Source organism: Drosophila elegans, unplaced genomic scaffold (genome assembly GCF_018152505.1).
Source record: "Drosophila elegans isolate 14027-0461.03 unplaced genomic scaffold, ASM1815250v1 contig_349, whole genome shotgun sequence".
In the NCBI taxonomy this organism is placed as follows: Eukaryota; Metazoa; Arthropoda; class Insecta; order Diptera; family Drosophilidae; genus Drosophila; species Drosophila elegans.
In genome coordinates, this window is record NW_024545729.1 from 1,561,835 (window position 1) to 1,584,730 (window position 22,896).

The 22,896-nt window shown below is 36.5% G+C and overlaps 3 long non-coding RNA genes across 4 annotated transcripts; 1 reads left to right on the plus strand and 2 right to left on the minus strand.

The window, feature by feature from the left end:
- Positions 1–3,370: 3,370 nt before the first annotated feature.
- Positions 3,371–4,821, minus strand: LOC108145328. Its single transcript, XR_001774408.2, has 2 exons — positions 4,704–4,821; positions 3,371–4,647 (listed from the first exon to the last, which is right to left on the minus strand). It is a non-coding gene; the product is annotated as an uncharacterized LOC108145328 (long non-coding RNA).
- Positions 4,573–5,648, plus strand: LOC121467294. 2 transcript variants are annotated; one of them, XR_005977429.1, is made up of 3 exons: positions 4,573–4,685; positions 5,147–5,469; positions 5,517–5,599. It is a non-coding gene; the product is annotated as an uncharacterized LOC121467294 (long non-coding RNA). The 2 variants fall into 2 exon arrangements; XR_005977428.1 differs by having other exon boundaries at positions 4,575–4,685; positions 5,538–5,648.
- LOC121467295 lies at positions 5,513–5,967 on the minus strand. Its single transcript, XR_005977430.1, has 2 exons — positions 5,837–5,967; positions 5,513–5,778 (listed from the first exon to the last, which is right to left on the minus strand). It is a non-coding gene; the product is annotated as an uncharacterized LOC121467295 (long non-coding RNA).
- Positions 5,968–22,896: the final 16,929 nt, after the last annotated feature.

Below are 22,896 nucleotides of genomic sequence, written 5' to 3' on the forward strand. Positions count from 1 at the left end.
CTGAGCACCAGAATATCGCATCACGAAATATGTACGGAAACTGAATATGAAACACCATTTACGTTCACATCGACGTCGTTAGAGAGGATGTAGGAGTGAGAAACCGAAACCGATGCAGGCCAGGCCTGTGAGGTCCTGCAACAAAATACTCCGTGCCGCATTTAGCCAATGAGGGTCCGAAGACAAAGAAAGCACCGCAGAAGACGGAGAACGTATGTATATTAAAGTAAAACAAACCAATAAGATTGAACTTTCCCACGCCAAGGGGCGTTTCCGAAAGAATGCGCTTGCGCTCTTCTGCATTAAAAGCTTGTAAAATGTACCCCGTGTTTACACGAGTACGTAGAGCTATTTGAAATATTTGAACTGTTGAATGTTGCTTTTAATTTAATTAACTTTACCAACAACACAGAGGTATGATAATTGAATTTGTCTTGGCATGCACGAACATGAGTGTTCGCTTAAGTTATTATGCTCTCAAACAGGGTACACACACTTTTTTTTTGCTTTTTACTTTGGTTCTATCAAACATCTATGTATATTTATATAATACATAAATATTTCTCATAACATATTGCTCTTTTTATTCAAGACCCATTTGTTTTGTTCCTGAAATGTACGTTTTAGCAACTAAATTTGTCGGTTAAAATGCTTGTTTTTACTATCTTGCATAAGAGCGGAACATTTAATTATGTTATTGCAATTCCTTAAGAGGGAAAACCCATGAAACATATGTAAATATTCTTAATCAGAATCATCAGTCGGGTCAATCTTTAAAAAAAAAAAAATCATAACATACACCCAGAGAAAAAAATGGTAAATCCCAATATTTTAACTAATTTAAATATTGATTTAGTCCCGAGGGTTGTTGTGCTTAAATCAAAGTGTGTTCCGCTTTCATTTTCATTTTTAAGTATGGAAAAATGTAGTTTTAAATTAAAACAAGAAAGGAAGCAAACTTCAGAAAGCCGAAGTGTATATACCATTGCAGCTATTGCAAAAATTAAATATTTTTGAAAACATTAAAATGGTCATTTACTTGCGTATATGTTTAAAAACAATAAAGCTATGATTTACAGCTCAATTATTCATTTATTTTTATGATTGTTCCAAAGGGAGTTATATGCTATAGTCGTCCGATCCGGTCTCACCTATGTACTACCTGCAATATAAAGACAACATTTGGGAAAGTTTCATGCAGATAGCTTTAAATGTAGAAACGGACGGACAGGCGGAAGGCAAGCTGAAGTTCATATACCCTTGCAGCTATTGCATAAATTAAATATTCTTGAAAACATTTAAACTAAAAGCGTAATTTTAAACTATTAAATTATTACTATGTTGAAAAAATTAAAATAAATAATAAATAAATAAATATAGGTTATGGAGGCTATAAGAAAGGATAGAAACCCCAATTACCTTATAAGAAAAATAGCAAATTTGCAACAAATAGAGGCTCAAAATTCCACAAAAAATGCTTACGTTGCGGCAAGACTAATTACTTTTAAAAGATTTCTTTGCTCTAAAAAGAGGAAAGGAGAAACATGGAAATGGCAAACAGGCGCAAATGACATCCACACAAAGTCAAGAAAATCATAATGGGATCGCATTTATGAGGAGACGCGCAAACAGCCAAACTATCATTGGGTTCTTATTGGATTCTGGCGCATTAGACCATTTGGCCAATAATGAGAATTTGTTTACAACTATCACTGAATTGGATGAAAATAATAAAATTTCTGTTGCCAAGAACGATGAATTCATTTATTTAGTTAAGAAAGGAAGTGTGGCTATACAAAAATTCAAATGAGAAAATTGAGCTTAGAGATGTCTTACACTGTCCTGATATCCCTGAAAACTTAATCTCAGTTAAAAAAAACTACAAAAATAACTAATTGCCATAAAAAAAAATGCAGGAGACATTACAATTGTATTTCACCCATAAGGTGTAAACGTTAGAAAAGGTAAAATAATTGTAATGAATGGAAATATATTTGGAAATGTTCCATTGGTTAATTTCTTTTCTAATAACCTAGCTTGTATTGCAAATGCAACCAAAAATAATAATTATAATTTTTGGCATGAGATATAAGTAAGGAAAAGTTCTTGTAAATTAAAACAAAAAAAATGTTTGACGATACAGCTTTGCTGAATAACATATAACAAGAAAATAAATTATGTGAAGCTTGTGTAAAGGGGAAGCAGGTGAGATTAAGTTTTAATCAATTCTGATGTGTATGGTCCAATTATCCCATCAACTGTTGATCATAAGAAATATTATGTAGTTTTTATTGCTGAGTATCCGCTTTATTGTGTAACATACCTGTTGAGTGATAATCAGAAGTTTTCAGTGTGTTTTAAGACTATTTAGCTAAAACGCATGCTTTGTTTAATTTAAATATGTTTATCCTTTGTATTGATAATGGTAGGGAGCATCTATCGATTTAAATGAAAGAGTTCTGTGTTCAAAAAGGCATTACTTACTACTTGACGGATCCACATACTCCACAACAAAATGGTGTATATGAATGGATAATTATATATCTAACTGATCTATAGGGGAAAAGGTAAAAAATAAAAATAATGTTTGATGACAAATCCTAAAAAGGTATACCTGTCGGGTATGAACAAATGGATATAAAGTATGGGATGTAAAGAATAACACATTTTTTATTGCAAGAGATGTAGTGTTTGATGAATCAAAAAGGGAAGTGCCTAGAGCTGTGGACGTTGAATCAACATGGATTTTTACAATCTTGTAGAAAATATTGAACCTGCATTTTAATCCTGTGGTCTTATTGAGAGTCAAAAGGTCTAGTGAATAGGAAAATAAAGTGGAAAATGCCGATCCAGAGATATCTTGTGTTATATCTGAAGGTGAACCAAGTGACTCTCTAATATTAGAAAGAGCAACAGATTATAAAAAAAGACCAAATAAACATATATGATACGATTACAAATTGTATTTGCATGGGCAAACTTTAACAGGTAGTGCTCCAATATAATAGAAGTGATAAAGAACAAGGGAGAGTGGCTATTGAAGATAAGCTTAATTCTCATGAAATTAACAAAACATACTTGAAGCACGTGGATTTACATAGGAGTACTTACATGGATGGAAAGACTGGTTTTTAAATAGGGATTTAAAAGAGGAAATATATTCCTCAAGGACTGTTTTGTAATAGCTGTCAATTTTGTAAATTGAATAAAACAATTTATGGTCTTAAGCAGGCGGCTAGGTGTTGATTTAAAGTGTTTGAAAACGCTTTGAAAGATATTGGTTTTAAAAATTCACTTTATATATTTTGAAAAAAAGGGAACATTTTAAAAAATGTATATGTTTTCTTATACGTAGATGAAAACCAAGTCATAACTTTCTTTATTTTATTAATTTAATAATTGAATTCAAGTATATAATACTTAAGTTAATATATGGTTGCTTCGGCCTGGCTTATAGTAAGATGTTTAGTTATTAAATCTGAATGTGAGCACTTTTGATAAATTGGTGAATTATCTTTAAGTATGTCAAGGAAGGGGATATGAGGAGAGAGGAAGGGAGTGTGCGGGGGCCAAAAATTGAATTACGGATAGGCCTAAAGTCTGACAGAAGTCCAGCAGGTGCTCTGCAGAAGCGGCAAGAGGGGCGAGCAGATCCTTGTAACAGGTTTGGTGGGCGTATAAAAGTCTGCATTCAAGTCTGCTGAGGCTGGACATGTGGTTTTTTTTGAGCTGCGTTCATTGTTTTGTATTTGTGAACATAGTTTTCCCACCCTGCGAGCTGCTTTCGCTTGGCGTGAAATGGAAGGTGTGAAATGGAAGGTTGGTGGCGTGCTCATGTTGCGAGTTGGAGTTGTTACGTTGGACAACAAGCATTGTTCTCCTGCAAATTGTAGGATCGGGATGTCCGTGCTTTTCCAGAGCAGATATAGTGAAGAGATTGTCGTTGCATGTTGAGTATTTCCCTTTGGCGTTGGCGGCGTTCTGACAGGCTTTGCAAGGTTGCGGAATCCTCAATGGTAAACATAGAGCTAAAGTCGGTTAGGGTGCCTCCTGCGATAATACCGTTTTCGTTGTTGACAACGGCGAATGTAGAAGAAGGTTGAGGTTTTGGATACATCAGTATAAAACCAGTTCCTTGGGCTAGACCCGCTTTTAATGCGTTCAAATTGAGATTGGAAAACTCTTACAGGCGAACGGTTTTTGTCGATCTAAGTACTAGGCTTTAAAAATATCGAAAAAGTCGAATACGCCAACCATTGGTTTATTTCCAGCTCTAACGTGCGGTTAGGAACGTACATTCCACCGTCAAGGAAAAACCGGGAAATTTTTAGTATTGCAAAACCTTACGGACCATCTTTGAAGGAGATGGTGGATGATGCTCTGTGGGACTGGGCCATAACGCTCCCCCACGCTGCATGCTATTATTAAAAAGTCACAACCGTTTCGCTTGGATGTGGTCTGTGAGATTGGGCTATTTATTTGGGACCGACTGGCCATTTCTTGTCGTTACGACTTAGCCAACTCCACCATAGAGATGAAGCAGCAAGTTCTCTTTGGCGTGTTCGCTTTCTGACGTGTACGTGTGGTACGGAGTGCGTAAAGACACAGGCCACCCTGCTAAATCTCCAGTCGGTATAAAACATCAACCTAAAATCAAAATTTTAAAATGTTAAATTTTAAATTATGTAAGTGTACTTAGCCACCAATTAATTACAGTCCTTGCAAATTTCAATTTGCCACCCCTTAACAGAAAGTGTACAATAATCGTAATGGAAAAGCGTAATAACAACGCTAGGGATGGTCGGGAAAAGCAACGTTAATCAACGTTATTGTATCGATTTGTCCCGGTGCCAGTCTTATCGATAGTTTTTGCTTTGATCTGAGATTTTTATTTTCTCTTTGCTAGTAAAAACATCAGAGCCTTTAAAATGTATTTTTGATTTTTATTTTACGTTATGAAAAGCCGAAAATAGTTGACAGACTAATTTTGGCCAGGAAAAATCATTAGAGTCTTACAAATTTAGTTATTTTCTTTATTTATATTTTGATTATTAATTGAATCTCAACTTTCTTGTTAAAATGCTATATATTTGATCTTAATTTTTTTTTGATTTAATCGATTTTTTTTCATTAAAATATCAAAAAGAATCGAAGCACAGAGAATCGATTTGTTCGCAGCTCTAATGACCAGCAGTCCGAACAATCGATAGGTCCCAACTCCCATCTCTATCAAAAATCAAGGACGAGAAATATTTGCACATATAAAATCGAAAACTGGACGAAATTGTTGGCTTTGGTGTTATTGCCACAGCGCACCCACCAAGGATGAGAACAGACGTGCTATGTATGACTAAACAAATTCCATTCTTTGATAAATTTCGCGACCCAATTTAAGAATTACAGGACAACACGCGGCAAATGTTGAATTTTGGATTAAAAATCCAGATTTGTTTTACATTGAATAGAACGGTGAGTATTAACAAAATATGTCCGGGATGACTGCACCAACTTAAAAGTTTACAAAATATTTATTTCAGGATGGAAAACGTGCTTTTGGTCGATGCGGCAAAAGTACGGAAGAAACTGCTACTTCAAAAACCATCAAGAGACCGCAGGGAACCATATGCTCCGGCTGTAGTGCAGCCTTTGGCAAGCGCGATCCGCTTGCAACCGTATGTGGCTGCTGATCCTTGGGCTGCCGCAGGTCGTGGTCGTCACTAACTGCTCCTCCTGATGTCAATGCTGCTGACGCCACTGCTACTGATGCTGCTGTCTTGGCTGATGGCGGAATTTTGAAATTCTTTTGAATATAAAATCTATTTTGCGTAAAAATTACTGAAAACAAGAGCAAGTGCAGCGAATCCTGGTCGCAGGTCTAGAATGCATTACTGCTGGATCTCTGGCAGGAAATAACTCCCACATATGTATATAAGGACTTTGGCTCTTCCTAAGAAATTGTAGTGGTTTCCTTAGAGAACCTGTTAAACAACACCATCACAACAGCAATCTGGCAAATGCCTCGTGTTGCATTTTCAGTTGAAGCCGTCTGGAAAATACTGAAACAAACCGATACGTCAGCAGGTTCCGCTATCGATAAGATTTGGTGGTGACACCGACTATTGATAGCGGGAGAGGATCTAGCTATTTAAATTTAGCACGGTTCGCTCGTTAACTGGGTTAAATGGCCTTGAATACGTTCGCTGACCCATCTTGAGAGAGCGGGAGGGAAAATGGCGAGCGACTTTGGTGTAGGTCAGGGTTTTGCTTTAGTTGCTGCAAGAAGTAGTAGGAGAACGGTCGGAAAAACAACCCAAAATTTAAGTTCGTGATTAGTGTTTGAATAACTCAAAGTGAGTGGTTATTTATTAGTACGGAACTTGTAAATTACAGTGTTTTTTTTATATTGAAGCCGCCGGGGACCCTAACTAAAGGGCCCCGGAAATTTAAAAGATTTGGGAAGTGAACACTTACCAGGCGGACCTAACCTGGTCGTCGTCCACCAGCCGCCGCAGCATTAGCAGCAACAGCATTGGCCTCAGCAGCACTGGCCGCAGCAGCATCAGCAGCAGCAACATCAGCCGCAGCAGCTTTAGCCGCAGCAGCCTCAAGCGCCAGCAGCTACAGCGACTGCCTCCAGGACGGCCAGATACGGAGATTCGCTCGGCGAGTCCGTTCCGGGAACGAATGCCCGCGCTGACCAATTGGCTCCGTGCGGACTCGCGCTGGTTTTCGCCGCTAGCGCTTTTCCATTCGGGCTGCAGTTTCAACCACCTCCGACGTTGAACTCTGCAATAAATAAGTTTTAGTTATTGTTTTGTGATATCATGCAGTCAAGATTGTCAAGTACTTACTGTGAAATCTAATCTAAAATTAGAGGCTCAAGCCCGAACCCTAGCCGCGCGTCCAACTACATCTAAATTGGGTCGCGAAATTTAATAACTTGTGGGATTTGTTTAGCGTACTTACCTTATCAGCACGTCCCTTCTTTTCCCTTGGAGCTCCTCAGGATTAGGCGACCCGGTTGGCTAACGCCTCCAATTTAGTGCCGTGCGGCGACTTTGCCTGACACTTGGAACTTCAAGCGTCTAAAAATTTCCCTTTCGGTTGTTGCCGCTTTGACCGCTTCTCATCTGGGCGACGGTCTGAGATCGGCCTTAAGAGTTTCTAACGAAAAGAAAAGATTATCAGTAGGAATCAATAATGAATGTATTTACTTATTAATCTTGCCAAGAATTAAATGTGAACAAGCTACCGAGATGGTTGTGTGAATTACCTTGGGCGGGGAGATGAGCCGATCCTAATCCACCAGGAATAGACTCCGGTCTGCCGGAGATGGGGTGTGCCTCCCACATCTTTCTTGGGGCACCCAAGGTTGGGTGGGTGCGTCGTGGCAAGGACATCGAAGCCACCAATTTCGTCGAATTGTCTTAGTTTGCTTGATGTACACATAACTTTGTTTTGTTTTGATTTGTGGTAGAGATGGTAAATCGACGTGAGACGTCCGATGAGTCGGAATCGATTGTTCGGACTGCAGGGCATAGGGGGTACTCCGCCCTGGGACTCCGTGGCTAGCCGGCGCTGCCCTCCGGGAAAGATGCAGTTCCGTAACCCTCGATAGCAATATGGATATCCTGCTGCTCATACTCAAGATTTTTAATTCATTTCTATTTGATTTGCGACAATTCAAAAGTAAACAAACCCAGATCAGCTGTTCGTGCCACTCACATGTCGGAGTAGCATTAGCTAAATGCTTATGCGTCTATGGAATCAGGTGCATTTAGAGGTCCACTAATGCGGCAATGGAATCAGGCTATTACTTGTTGGTAATGGCTGAAATATGGTCGAATATCAATGCATACACCCTTAAAATGTACAAACTCATCAAGACAGCATTTACCAGACGGCTAAGTGCCAGAACACAGCGTATTATACAGATTTTTGCACAAAATATGTAAGTAAAGTCCTTTCTATAAGTTAGTCGTCGGCACGGCTCCTATAGGCGAAGGTTTTACCAGCATAGCAGTAGGAGAACGGTGTCAGAGGCCGACACTAACATTATAATAGCCAAGGTTTAGCCCAGTTGCACTCACGTACGTCGCCTATCGATAAAGCAGAATAGTCTGTTACATTGCGTCTAAACAGCTGTTCTTTGTTTTGATTTGTCAAGGCTTTTTCTTTACCGGCTATTTTTGTTATTGTTTTTGGTCGTTAGTGGTGCCAAATATCGAGTAAATATCTAGTAAGCATCGAGAAAATAAAAATTTTGGACAAACTTTTAAAAATCTGCAATTGACCATTAAACTGACTTTTTATGGAGCACACCAGTCTGTTAGCGCACTGTTAATTTAATTTTTTTTTATCATAGCGGGTTAAATGTCGGCTAATGTTTTCAATGCTGGTTATTCTTTTGGTTTATGTCATGGCTAACATTTATTAACTTGGTTTTTGAACGATGTGGACTCTTGTTTCCCTTGATGCCTTCACAATTAAGTGGAGACTTAAACCGATCAGGGGTGGAAACTAAGAGAGCTTTTTCAGTATTACCGTAATATAATGTAATGTAATCACCATAGCATGTTGTATGTATGGACTAAAATGTGTGCTGTCTTGGCTTATGCAATGGCTAACATTTATTAACTCGATTTTTGAAACGATGTTGGACTTTTGTTTCCAATCAGAAATAAAATGCCAATACAATAAGGTAAAGACTTTAGCCGAGCAGGCCTGGATACTAGATTTATTTTCTTATAATGCAGTGGTCGGCACACATACTATTACATGCTCGCTCTTCCTTGCACGGCGAAGTGCATTACATTACATTAAAGTGTTTTTCCCCTGAGAAATAATAAAAGGTAATACAGGGTAAAGTAAGGTATAACATTTGCTCTTCCTTGCACGGCGAAGTGCATTACATTACATTAAAGTGTTTTTCCCCTGAGAAATAATAAAAGGTAATACAGGGTAAAGTAAGGTATAACATTTACTAATTTTTTTTATGATCACTTTTAAAGGATGTAACTGTTACCAAAACAATAAAGTTATAAAGCTTTATATGTTTATAAGGTCAATATCTATTGACTTTTTCAAAAACTATTTTAAAAGCTATTAGCATAAAAGTAAATTTCCGGCAGATGGCCGTAATATTTTTTGGGTGGTATGAGGTGTTCTAGCTGGCAGTATCTCGACAGATGGCGCCACATAAAACTAAGTTGTTTTCTGGGCAAATATTTATTTTAAAACTCATAAGTTTGGTAGTTCGATCATTTCATTAATATTTGGCACAAGTTCGTAAGAATTGGTAAATTCGAAGATTTCATACAGGAGATAATTTATTGTTACCTGTTAATTAAAGTCTCTGTTACTCCAAGTGGCAGATGGAAGTTATAAAAGTTCAACTGTGTATTATTTAAAACGCAACCAGTTTTCACTTCCGAAAACGGAAGATGCACACGGCATCTAAATTCCCTCTGTTAATTCTCTGTTAACTTCCGTAAAAATCTCACGGAATCTTTCCGCCAAGCAATTGGCTGGCGGATTAAATTCCGCAAGCAAAGAAATTAATTGACTCTTTAGTTGCTTAAAAACATTATTGCTTTTCAAATTTAGTTTATAAAAACATATTTGAACTATTACAAATTATTCTGTGTTTGCGTCTCAGAATCGGTTTGATTCTAGACTTCGGCATTTTAGCAATTCCGCCGCCCCTGTTCTAATTTCCAAACGAATTGAAGGGAAGGCTGCAAGGGTTGTCATTGTCCGAAAAAAACTAGTTCTTTTTTGGGACGCCTTTTTGTCTTCGTTATAGGTATTTATTCAAAATTACGCGGCATAAAAGCATTTGAAAATTTGCATTTGTGGCCGTTAATGACAGTTCCTTCGATTTTATGCGTTTAACAAGCATATTACTATTTTTTTCATTAGCTGAGGGAGACCAGCGGGCCAAAATTTGCCAGAGGCAATTAAACTCTTACAAATCAAACGCCAGCTGCCAGTCAGCTGATTTTGCTTGGGAACAAAAGGGACCAAAAGAAGGGAAATTTACCTATGTTAAAGGGGACTCCGAAAATGTTATCAATTTCATTTCCGACTGAAAACTGGAACTGGTCTTATTGCCAGAAATTTGTATTAAGATTATTAAGTATTATGGTTTTTACTACAATGAATATATTAAAACATAATCTTTAAATTGACGCAAATAAAGTTTTGGGAAATCAAAAATGTTAACCAAAAAAAAAAAACAAGAAAGAAAGCAAACTTCGGCAAGCCGAAGTTCATATACCCTTGCAGCTATCGCAAGAATTAAATATTTTTGAAAACATTAAAATTATGATTTACTTGCGAATATGTTTAAAAACATTGAAGCTATGACGATTTGCAGCTTAATTATTTGATTGTTCTTTTATATATTTTTATTATTTGTATGGGAGCTATATGATATAGTCGTCCGATTTTGATGAAATTTAAACCATAATTCTGAAATATTTAACCATTGCTGTATGTCGAAGAACTAAAAAAAAAATTAAAAAACAGCAAAGTTATAATTTTTTTTCAATTATTTTTCCGATTGTTAATATGGGAGCTATATGCTACAGTCGTCCGATTTTGATGAAATTTTAACCATAATTCTGAAATATTTAACCATTACAGTATGTCGAAGAACTAAACAAAAAATTAAAAAACAGCAAAGTTACAATTTTTTTTCAATTATTTTTCCGATTGTTCCTATGGGAGCTATATGCTATAGTCGTCCGATTTTGATGAAATTTTAACCATAATTCTGAAATATTGAACCATTACAGTATGTCGAAGAACTAAACAAAAAATTAAAAAACAGCAAAGTTATAATATTTTTTCAATTATTTTTCCGATTGTTCCTATGGGAACTATATGCTATAGTCGTCCGATCCGGCTCGTTCCGACTTATATACTACCTGCAATAGAAAGACAACTTTTGGGAAAGTTTCATGCAGATAGCTTTAAAACTGAGAGACTAGTTTGCATATAAACGGACGGACAGACGGACAGACGGACAGACTGACAGACGGACAGACGGACGGACAGACGGACATGGCTAGATCGACTCTACTAGTGATGCTGATCAAGAATATATATACTTTATAGGGTCGGAGATGTCTCCTTCACTGCGTTGCAAACTTCTGACTGAAATTATAATACCCTCTGCAAGGGTATAAAAAATTAATAAATAATAAGACAATCACATAATAGCCCTTGCTGTAAAAAGAAGCTCAACTGAAAATGTTTTAGAAGTTTTGGGTGGGTTTATATTTGGCTTTAAATTGTTCAGAATTTCTATGGCGTTCATTCATGATGTCCACTTGATAGATGCTTCATTGAATAAATTATTTCAGGATTTTTATAAATTGTCAGTTTAGGATATGTGTTAAATAAAAAGCAATTTTAATTTTTAAAAAAATCAAAAAAGATGTATTGATGTAGTAAAAAAAATGGCAGCCAACTAGCCGCTAGTAAGCCGAACAATAAGATATGTCAGTTAGCTCTCCACTCTTTTACTAAAACGCCGTATTGAAAATGTTTGTGAGTATGCACCGTCGCGTCGGTACTTCTTTGGCTTGGCGAGTGTCGACAGCTAATAATGGGTGCAACTTGCGCACACAAAAGCAGTCCGTACGACCCTTGACGCAGGCCCCGACCCCTAAACTACTCGATATCAGCGGCGCGTATTTGTTATTGGTTAGAAAATGTCTGATACTTAGGCTGGTTTAAAGAAAGTCGTCAGCCACAGATTTCATCCTGATTGAGGTCAAACAAAAAATAAGGAAGAGATAACAATTGAAGTTGGAGAAGAAAGACGGGACCGTAATATAGCTTAGATAACAAAGAATCGGGGATTTCAGTACAAACCACAGCCGATGCCGACAAGGTTTTGTATCAAACAAAAGAGGTCAAAATTGTTACACTAAACATCCGAGCCCAGGCACACACGCCCTACATAGTTGGGCCAATGAATAGTTTGGGCCAACAACCCTACTTAGGGTGCGAGCGCTAACTTTACCCTTGAAGTAAACAATTAAAATGATGCATTGTTTGTGGATTTGCGCATGAATAAAACTGCATGATCTTTGCTTTTGTGTTCTGCTGAAAAAGGCGGGACGCATACGCACATTTATAGGTTTACATATGTTTTCCACAAGTGAGTGTTGAAAAATAGTACACTGATTTTAAATAATTTAAAAAATTCAAGAAAAACTAATAATTAATACCCTTGCAGCTATTTATTATTAATACCCATTGAAGCTGTTATGATTTTCACTACAAACTTCTTACTGAAATTATAATAACCCCTGCAAGGGTATAAATATATATAAAATATTTGAAACTTTTTATAGAGAGGATATACTATATATTTAAGCATTGATGGACGAAAAAATCATCAAAATATATCCCACGAAGTTATTAAAAAAGGAGTAGATGCTCCTTAAAAAAAACTTTCAAAAACTTCTCAAAACTATTAAAATTTCTTCTTTTTTTGTTCTTGTTGTAATACCAAAAAGCCAAGGGGTTTCTCGAAAATTTCACCTTTTAAATTGAGGGAAACCACTTGACAGATTTTTATTCAGATGTTGTATATCTTAATACCCAAGTTCTGATTTCAAACTAAAGTACTTTTGTCCTTTTTAAAACATTTCACAAGAAATGAAATTTCGTCCCTATCAAAAGAAAGGTCGCAGCATCCCAGGATGGTCAGACCTCATTGGGCGGGGACCTATAACTCGCTTCAGAAGAAGCACGCGTTCCGTATTATTTGCCGGATACGGAAATATTATTTTAAATAACTGCGCACCAACACGAAGAAAACATCGGGGAAAAGTGTCCGTGGGTTCGTCAAGGGACTAAAAGTGTGTATTCACCATCGTTCCTCGCTGCTCTTGCGCTTATTAAGTGGCAATGGTAAGGGTAAAGTGTGCGTGTGCACGGGAAATTAACAAAGGAGCGTGCAGAATCTGATTCGTAATATTTGCTTTTTCTCGCTTATTAATTTATTGCTTGGATTATATGTCTTCAAATGATGTACATATATATCAAGTATGAAACTTTGGTATACTTCGGATGACTACGATATTGTCATTAGACAACTTGATGTCTGTTATATTATTAAATATATGTATTTTGGCAACCAAACGATTTACATCAATGAATTTTTGGATAAACGTGAAAGTCAAAATTTATAAATTATGTATTAAGTTATATCTTTGCATGTCAAATCCCAAATCTCTAGCTTTAATAGTTTTCGAGATCTCGATGTTCATATACAGAGAAAACCAACAAAAGCTTTAGCTGCAAAAACAGGGTTTCAAAATTTTAAAAGTCAAACGCTTGATGAAAATTTTGTGTTACTTATTATTACTGAGCAGAAAATCATCATAGCGTCTATTTTTTTTAACATATACGAAAATAAATCAAAGTTCAAATGTTTTCAAGAAGTTTGCTTCCTTTCCTGTTCTGGTCGCAAATAACAGTCAACAAATTTTTCCAGTGCTGTCTTGACATTGACAAAACAGAATAAAATTTAATACACACAATCTCTCTCTAAGCGAAACACTTTTTTCGTTTCTGTTTCTGTTCGACGGTCCGACGGTTCGGCTTAGCAAAACAAACGAATCGGTCTCTCAAAAACAACTTGGTGAGACACTTTTGAATGAGCGCTTATAGCAAAACTGTTTTTAGAAGCCTACTTCGGGATAAGTGACTAAAAAAAAATGTTTTTTTTATGTGTTCGAGGAAGATAAACCAGAGGCTTGTTCCAATAACTGAATCATTCCAAGAGTTCGAATTACAATTTCTGCGCTTTCCATTGAGCTGTTAATTATCTGCAGGTTTACTCCTAGTGGCGACGTCAATTTCCAGAGAAATAGGCTTTCCTTTAGCCAAGGACTTGATTTCACGCCTGATGGACAACTCCTTTTCTTTCACATGACCCATAATGTTACGCGACCCTATGCGATCCATGGATAGCGCATCATTAATGGGATTTACTATGTTGCGAAGCCCTTCACTATCCAATAACAAAAATGGTCTGCCGTCTCTGGTGACTATTTAACAACAGATGATTTCTTTGTCTCAATACAGATTTTACTCTTTTTTGCGGATTGCGACATGTTTCTGAGACCAAACGGCACTTGAGATTGGTAATACATATGTTTTCCACTTAGCTTCACACCACAAACATTACAAACTGATTTCCATTACCAAATTTGAAAACAGATACACTTTCTTGTTTTCTTCACGTCCCATTTGAATGATGATTTAACCTCAATAAATACGAAATGGAAACTAAAACGGATCAGATATTTGCTGACACGCGCAGGTCACACAGACTAACGCATACACGCATACAAATGCACCTCTTACTTGTGTCCCTGAAAGACTGAAACAAGCAGAGCGCGAAAAAGTGTCTTGCTCTGAGCAGAGCACCTTTTGGGCAAAAACACTTGGAAAGTGTTTGCTCCCGACTCAATCTCAAAATGCTCTTAGATAGTCGGTATTTTTCGGACTCATTGAAATGGTTGACGGATATTTGCGAGCTATGGATTAAACTTTGGTTTGCTTTGAATGCGAGCACTCTTTCGACGTTAAATGCGAAGTGGAGCATTGTTTAAAACGGGTACTGCGAAGGGAACATTGTCACTGCGTTGCGTTGCGTTGACAACACACAGCAGAAAAGTGGCCAGCCGATTGCAGGGCTAGCGTTTAAATCTCTATTTACTGCACCTCGTATCCAGCAGCGAATTACGGGTGTGGAGGTTGCTTGAGTTGCTGTTTCTGAATAGGGCTGACGCTTTACATCATCATCATCGGCACACGGCCCTCGTTCATCCTCATCCTTGCTTATAATCGATGCTCGGGCGCAGGCTGAGCTACACTCAAACAAAACTTTTGCACTCGACTTAGACAATCCAAGAATAAGAATAGAGACGATAATCTTGAGGTTTATTGCATGCAAGCCAAAGCGACTACAGTGAATTGGAGCTTACTTGTAGGTAACCCAAATTCGAATCCTTTGTAATCTCTTTTTTATTTAAACAAAAAAGGAAATAACATTTTAACAACAAATATTAAAGATTTGAAAGCAAGTTTCCTAACACAAACTTCAGATATTGAAATTTTGTAATTTTTGTTTCTATGTCAAGAAGTTATATATAATGATAAATTGATCTAAATAGAAGTTTTTCAAACAAAGAACTTTTGATAGTTTTTCTGAGTGTGCTTTAGCCAATGCCAACAGCCTCCCACCACCCACCACCCACCACCGCCTGCTGTTGCCAGCGAAGCCCGCCCGAAACAGCCGGCCGCCACGTGGCGCTGACAAACTGCTTAAACACGCCATTGATGATTCAAATATAGTCTGGTTGGTCTCTAGCTGCCGTCGTTAGCCGTTCCCCTTTTTGCGCTCGACAAATTACACACTTTGCGGCATTTTGCGCTTTTAACAATTTTATTGTTATCGATCGGCGGTCGCCAGGCTGCCAATTACCAAGTGCTAGAGCAGACAAATTCCAATTGTGCCAATGGAATTCAGAGTCTATATTGTGATTTGCTGCATACAGTGCAAGCTTCGTTTATAATATTTTGTATATGAAAATAGGTGATTAACAATTGGGACGACAAAACTATTGGCATCGACTGAAAGTGCTTGGCGTTTGACTATTCCTGCCCTTTTTATTAGTAAGTAAACTGCAATACCTGCATTAATCGATGTCCGGCGACACACGTGCTGAAAGGGATTAATGTGTGGTAATCGAAGGTAAGCGCAGTTGTAACTGCTCAAATATACATAGGATTACACGAGTGGTTACGTTTCTGCACCTTTTCTAACTATGGTCCCATTTATTAAAGTAAAACACTCTTTTCGATTCATGTATGGCCAGCTTCATTGTGTCAAAAGAAAACTCAATTTATTTGATAGTCTGCGTTTTGTTGCAGAATGCAGTGCAAACGACTTTTTGCAAACGGCGATTTTTGTATTATAAATTCAGTCCACGCAAACTAGTCTCTTAGATTTAAAGCTATCTGCAAGAAATTTTCCCAAAAGTATTTTTACTATTGCAGGTAGTATATAAGTCGGAACGATCCGGATCGGTCGCTTATATCATATAGCTCCCAAAGGAACAATCGGAAAAATAGATGAAAGCAAAAAAATAGACGAAGCAAACTTCGGCAAATCGAAGTTCATATACCCTTGCAGCTATTAAAACATTAAAATTATGATTGACTTGCGTATATGTTTAAAAGCTCAGTTATTTGATTGTTCCTATGGCAGCTATATGATATCGTTTTCCGATTTTAATGATATTAAAAGCGTAATTCTGAACTGTCAAATTATTAATTAGACAAAAAGAATTAAAAAAAAATAACAAAAAAAGTAAAGTTACATTTAAAATTTTTTTTTTATTTTTATTGTTTTATGAGAATTATATGATATAGTCGTCCGATTTTGATGAAATTTAAACCGTAATTCTGAAATATTTAACCATTACTATATGTCGAAGAACTAAAAAAAAATTAAACAAGAAAGAAAGCAAACTTCGGCAAGCCGAAGTTCATATACCCTTGCAGCTATCGCAAGAATTAAATATTTTTGAAAACATTAAAATTATGATTTACTTGCGAATATGTTTAAAAACATTGAAGCTATGACGATTTGCAGCTTAATTATTTGATTGTTCTTTTATATATTTTTATTATTTGTATGGGAGCTATATGATATAGTCGTCCGATTTTGATGAAATTTAAACCATAATTCTGAAATATTTAACCATTGCTGTATGTCGAAGAACTAAAAAAAAATTAAAAAACAGCAAAGTTATAATTTTTTTTCAATTATTTTTCCGATTGTTAATATGGGAGCTATATGCTACAGTCGTCCGATTTTGATGAAATTTTAACCATAATTCTGAAATATTTAACCATTACAGTATGTCGAAGAACTAAACAAAAAATTAAAAAACAGCAAAGTTACAATTTTTTTTCAATTATTTTTCCGATTGTTCCTATGGGAGCTATATGCTATAGTCGTCCGATTTTGATGAAATTTTAACCATAATTCTGAAATATTTAACCATTACAGTATGTCGAAGAACTAAACAAAAAATTAAAAAACAGCAAAGTTATAATATTTTTTCAATTATTTTTCCGATTGTTCCTATGGGAACTATATGCTATAGTCGTCCGATCCGGCTCGTTCCGACTTATATACTACCTGCAATAGAAAGACAACTTTTGGGAAAGTTTCATGCAGATAGCTTTAAAACTGAGAGACTAGTTTGCATATAAACGGACGGACAGACGGACGGACTGACAGACGGACAGACGGACGGACAGACGGACATGGCTAGATCGACTCTACTAGTGATGCTGATCAAGAATATATATACTTTATAGGGTCGGAAACGTCTCCTTCACTGCGTTGCAAACTTCTGACTGAAATTATAATACCCTCTGCAAGGGTATAAAAATAGCAAAGTTATAATATGTAATGTTTTCAAGAATATTTAATTTTTTAAATAGCTGCAAGGGTATTTGAACTTCGGCTTGCCGAATAGTTAATACCTTACCAAATGTTGGGTTTTTTTGGTTCGGTTTTTTTTCCATGGACGTAAGTCGTTTCTTAAAATTTTAAAATTGTCAAAACTTTGCCAGGGTCCGTATTTTCTAGTCAAACTAAAAATCTAAAAATCGTGTTTGATGGATTCATTCTTCAACCAAATGCCTGTTCCCAGCGCAGTGATCTTATCGCCAGCAAATCGATCAAGTTTTTAAGAAAAACAGGTGCCGGTGCGATTGCTGTCATTTTCTGACTGCACCTGTATTTTGAGCAATAAAACACAAGTCAAAAATATGACAATATTTTCTTTTTTGGACAGCTGCACCACATAATTTTAGAATATAAAGAAATACAAATATTTTCTTTGTAGACGCAAGTGAAATAATTGTGTTAGGAATTTCGGAAGTTGATAATCAATCGTCGTCATTACACTCAGGAAAAACACAGAATTTCTGTGAGGCTGACCGAAAGACCAGAGTTTTTCTCAGTACGCTAGCTACCAGAAAAAATTTGCTTTTTAAATTTGTATGGAGTGTAACTTTTTAAAATGTTTCGACCTTATGTAGCACCCACAATTTTTCGTTTTGAATTTTAAAATGTTTCATGTTCGTTAAAATGTGTTTTTATTTTCAATTTTAAAAATTATTTTTCAACAACCATTTTTATTTTTTCTTTTTTTACTCTATATTGAGAGTACCAGTGAGTATTGTGAAATGCAGGTGTGTCTCTGGAACGGTACGGGGAGGAAATTTGTATTAATTTAATTCAAATTTAGTAAAATAAAATACTTACCTCTTTAATGTGGCCCGTCGGCGAGATTCAAACCAAGGACTTCCCCGCGAGAGTTGAGCAGCGCAACACTGCGCTACACTGGCAATTACGTATTGCATGTCTAAATCAAGGAAGACGACTTCTATTTATAGAAGAAGGATTGAAAATATGCTGTGATGGTCCGATCATAGCGAGTAATACACCTAGCGAAAGGTATCGTTAGAAGAAAATGGTGTGCATATGATGACTTTACGAAAATTAATTGGTTCTGGAAAAATGGCTATTAAAGTGACCGGTTAGTTTTTAGGATAGTTAAAAAAAATAGTATATTTGAGCCATTGTTGGGTTAAAAAAAAAGTAATTTACTTTTAATTGTTTCTAAAAACTGGCTTTCTTAAATTAAAACAAGAAAGAAAGCAAACTTCGGCAAGCCGAAGTTCATATACCCTTGCAGCTTTTGCAAGAATTAAACATTTTTGAAAACATTAAAATTATGATTTACTTTCGTATTGGTTAAAAAACATTGAAGCTATGATGATTATGATGAAATATTTAACCATTGCTATATGTCGAAGAACTAAACAAAAAATTAAAAAACAGAAAAGTTATAATTTTTTTTCATTTATTTTTCCGATTGTTCCTATTGGAGCTATATGCTATAGTCGTCCGATCCGGCTCGTTCCGACTTATATACTACCTGCAATAGAAAGACAACTTTTGGGAAAGTTTCATGCAGATAGCTTTAAAACTGAGAGACTAGTTTGCATATAAACGGACGGACAGACGGACAGACGGACGGACAGACGGACGGACAGACGGACATGGCTAGATCGACTCGCCTAGTGATGCTGATCAAGAATATATATACTTTATAGGGTCGGAGATGTCTCCTTCACTGCGTTGCAAACTTCTGACTGAAATTATAATACCCTCTGCAAGGGTATAAAAATAACAAGAAAGGAAGCAAACTTCGTCAAGCCTAAGTTCATATACTTAGCTAACAAATTTCAAACCAAATATTCCCCCACAAATAAATCTAAGCTTATGTGGCGCCGTCTGTCGAACTGCATAGCCAACACTAGAAGCTTAGATCGTGCAGCACCCTCCCCCCGCTAACAGTTCTTTCGTTCTGTTTCTCTTCTGCAGCGTTTACCGGCAGAGCAGCGGCCGAGCAACGGCTGTGGGGTGGTAGATCAATTTTGAACATTTTTGTATCAACCGATATATTATATGTGACCAAAACACAGAATACAACAGCTAGGGTCTAATTTGTTTCAGAGTGACGTGACAGATATCTTTAGTGCTTTGAAATTTGTGGACGTTAGAGTTGCTAGTATATGCGTTTAAAATCCTAAGTCCCTCGCGTTCAGCTTGACGTTTGTACGGTCGGGCATTTGACTTATTAATAATTTGACAGTTTAGAATAACGCTTTTAATTCTATTAAAATCGGAAAACGATATCGTATAGCTACCATGGGAACTATCGAATAATTGAGCTACAAATCATCATAGCTCCAAATTTTAAACATATACGCAAGTAAATGATAATTTAAATGTTTTCATGAACTTGTTTTTTCTTGTTTTAATAGCCGATTATTCCCATTAGAGCTTTATGATATAGTCATCCGATTTCAATAAAATGTAGACCGTAATGCTGAAATAAAAGAACATTACTATATATCAAGCAATTAAGAAAAACGCAATTTGTAATTTGTTTCTTTTTTCCCGATTGTTTCTAGGGGAGCTATATGTTATAGTCGTCCGATCCGGATCGTTTCGACTCATGTACCTCCTGCAAAGGGAAGACAACTTTAGGGAAGATGCCTTATTTATTTCACCAAAATGGAGCAACTACACGATATACACAGCCTTAATAAAAATAAGTGAAATAATCCACAACCGATTTTATCTTCGCTCTTTTGAATATATTAATGTAAGGGTAATAAATTCTATAACTTAAAGACTCAAGTTATAAACTGAATTTCTATTTTCATATTTATTTTGTATTCTTAAAATCGGTTAACTATATCCTTTGTCAGAATCGCACAACAATTTATTTGACAGCTGTCATTAGAATGGCTAGCTCATTGTCTGGTCTGAGGTTTGAGGGTCTGGTCTTTGTTGGCTCAAAAAAAGCTTTGTGGAGTAAATATACTCCCCCTTAGGAGAAATATTTAAATAATATTTAATATTTAAATATTTCTCCTAAGATTGAAATTTTTTATTCAAAGCCACAACGCGAGGAAAACTGTGAACGACTTTGCGGTGCATTGTAATTTAAATAGATGTTAAAGAGATGTTGTACTCTAGATGGACTTTATTAACATTTATTTGTACACCAAGTACTAACATACTAAGTAGTAAGTATAGACATGCATATATTAACAGCCGGTAGTATAATTTGAGTCTTATCTATAACTCGAATAGGCAGCAAATTAAATTATTGTATAACAAATGTTTCGGCAATTTTCATGAATTCAAAACCATTGAGACGAAATAATGAAAATCCCAAAAAACAATCAAAGGGATACCCATACCCGATTCTCAACCCTGCTGCATGCAGTCCCTTATCCTCTTTCTTTCCTTCCACCAGAAATACATCCCTAGCCCTACAAATATATTTCGGTCTGCCCGGACCTGACCCTTTTTGTATGTTTGACTTGGGTTTGGGGTGTCGTCTATGGACGCGTGCGTGATTGTTGGTGAGCCACACACATTTGCGTCACTTCAGCATCAATATGAAAAGTAGGCGTATCTCTCCTGATAAAGTTAAATTAGCGCACTCAGTTGATCCAGCTCTTGTTTTATCTGAATTCTCTGATTTCTGTTGTTGGCAGTTGCGATATAATTGTTCAAATTCGCTTTCGCAGCTATATTTTTTCAGATAATACTATCTTGGCTTCTTGAGAAGCTATACTAGAGCCGATAAAGATGTCGCATACAGGATATAGGAGCTTTTTAATTAACGTTGTTAAGTGAAGACGATCGAACTTAAGGCTTTTGAAATGTTGACAGTTTTTGAAAACAGTGTAATATCACCTCGTTCTAATCGGTTTATTCTGTCCCATACAGGAAAGTTCCAAGTTTTGTAATCGCTAGCTCTCGAACAAATGCATTGTTTCATTGTTTCAACAACGAATCTCAATAATAAACAACACAAAAATAATTTAAGAAACAGTGAGACGCGCCCTAACTCGTCCAATGGACGACGGCGATGACGATGACAATTACAATGAGGATTTAGCCGGGGCTGCGGTGGATGGTCGTCCTCATCATCAGGGCCCAGTCTGCAGCACAAATCGCTTGGCTGTAGCCGGAGCTGCCACTTCACTGGGCAATTAGCCATTCGACCGGAAAAGAAAAAGGGGAGCTTCAGGAACAGCAGCATCAAGCCAAAATGATCAAACTAAATTTGTGAGCTCTGAACCCCAGCTTTAGCAATTGGATTTAGTATTAACGCAAGACATTGCCAGTGCCTTTCCTGTAACTCACTCACGCCGCCGGCAAATTGCTCGTGGAGTAAAAGGGAGTATTGTATTCGATCTAGCCGTGCCCATCCGTATGAACGTCGAGATCTCGGAAACTTTTAAAGCATAACATTTGGGATTTGACATGCAGATTCTAGAAATTCAAAACGCGCTAAAACCGCGAAAGTCTCTCTGGTCACTCTAAGACTTGTTATACCTTAGCAAGTAAGCCGCGTGTGTGTGTTTCGTTCATATCTATCGAGCTCGTGTTTTAGAAGTCTTTGTTAAGATCTTTGCTGAAATAGCACCTGAATATGTTTTAGAAGCAGTCAGACCTATAAAGTATATATATTCGTTATCAGAATCACTCTGAGCTTCGAATTAGCCACGCTCAGACGTCCGTCCGTCTGTCCGTTCCTTAAAACTTTTCCAAAACTTTTCTTTGTATTGCAGGTAGTAGTTAGTCAAAACAAAATGAATCGGAAAAATCGCAAAAAAAAAAAAAAAAAAAAACTAGAAAGAAATCAATCTTCGGGAAGCCGAAATTCATATACCCTTGCAGCCATTGCAAAAATGTAATATTCTTGAACACACATAAATTTTATCTATTTATCTATTATAAAAATAGTATAAAAAACAAATTATAAAATAGAGAAGATCATTTTGTTTATTTATTGATTAATTATTCATTCGATTTTGATGAAATTAATAGTTATGAAACATTTAACCATTACTATGTCTCGAAGAACTAAAAAAAAATGTATCAACAGCAGAGTTATCAATTTTTTTCATTTATTTTTCGGATTGATCTTATGGGAGCTATATGTTATAGTCATCCAATCTGGCTCCTTCCGACTTGGGTACTACCTGCAACAGGTAGAAAACTTTTGAGAAAGTTTCATGCAGACAGCTTTAAAACTGAGAGACGGGTTTGTGGACGGACAGACGGACATTGCTAGATCGACCACCCAAAGGATTCTGATCAAGAATATACTTTATAGGTTCGGAAATGTCAACTTGACTGAAACTGTAATACCCTCTGGAAAATCTTTACCTGTCTTTAACAAAACCTAT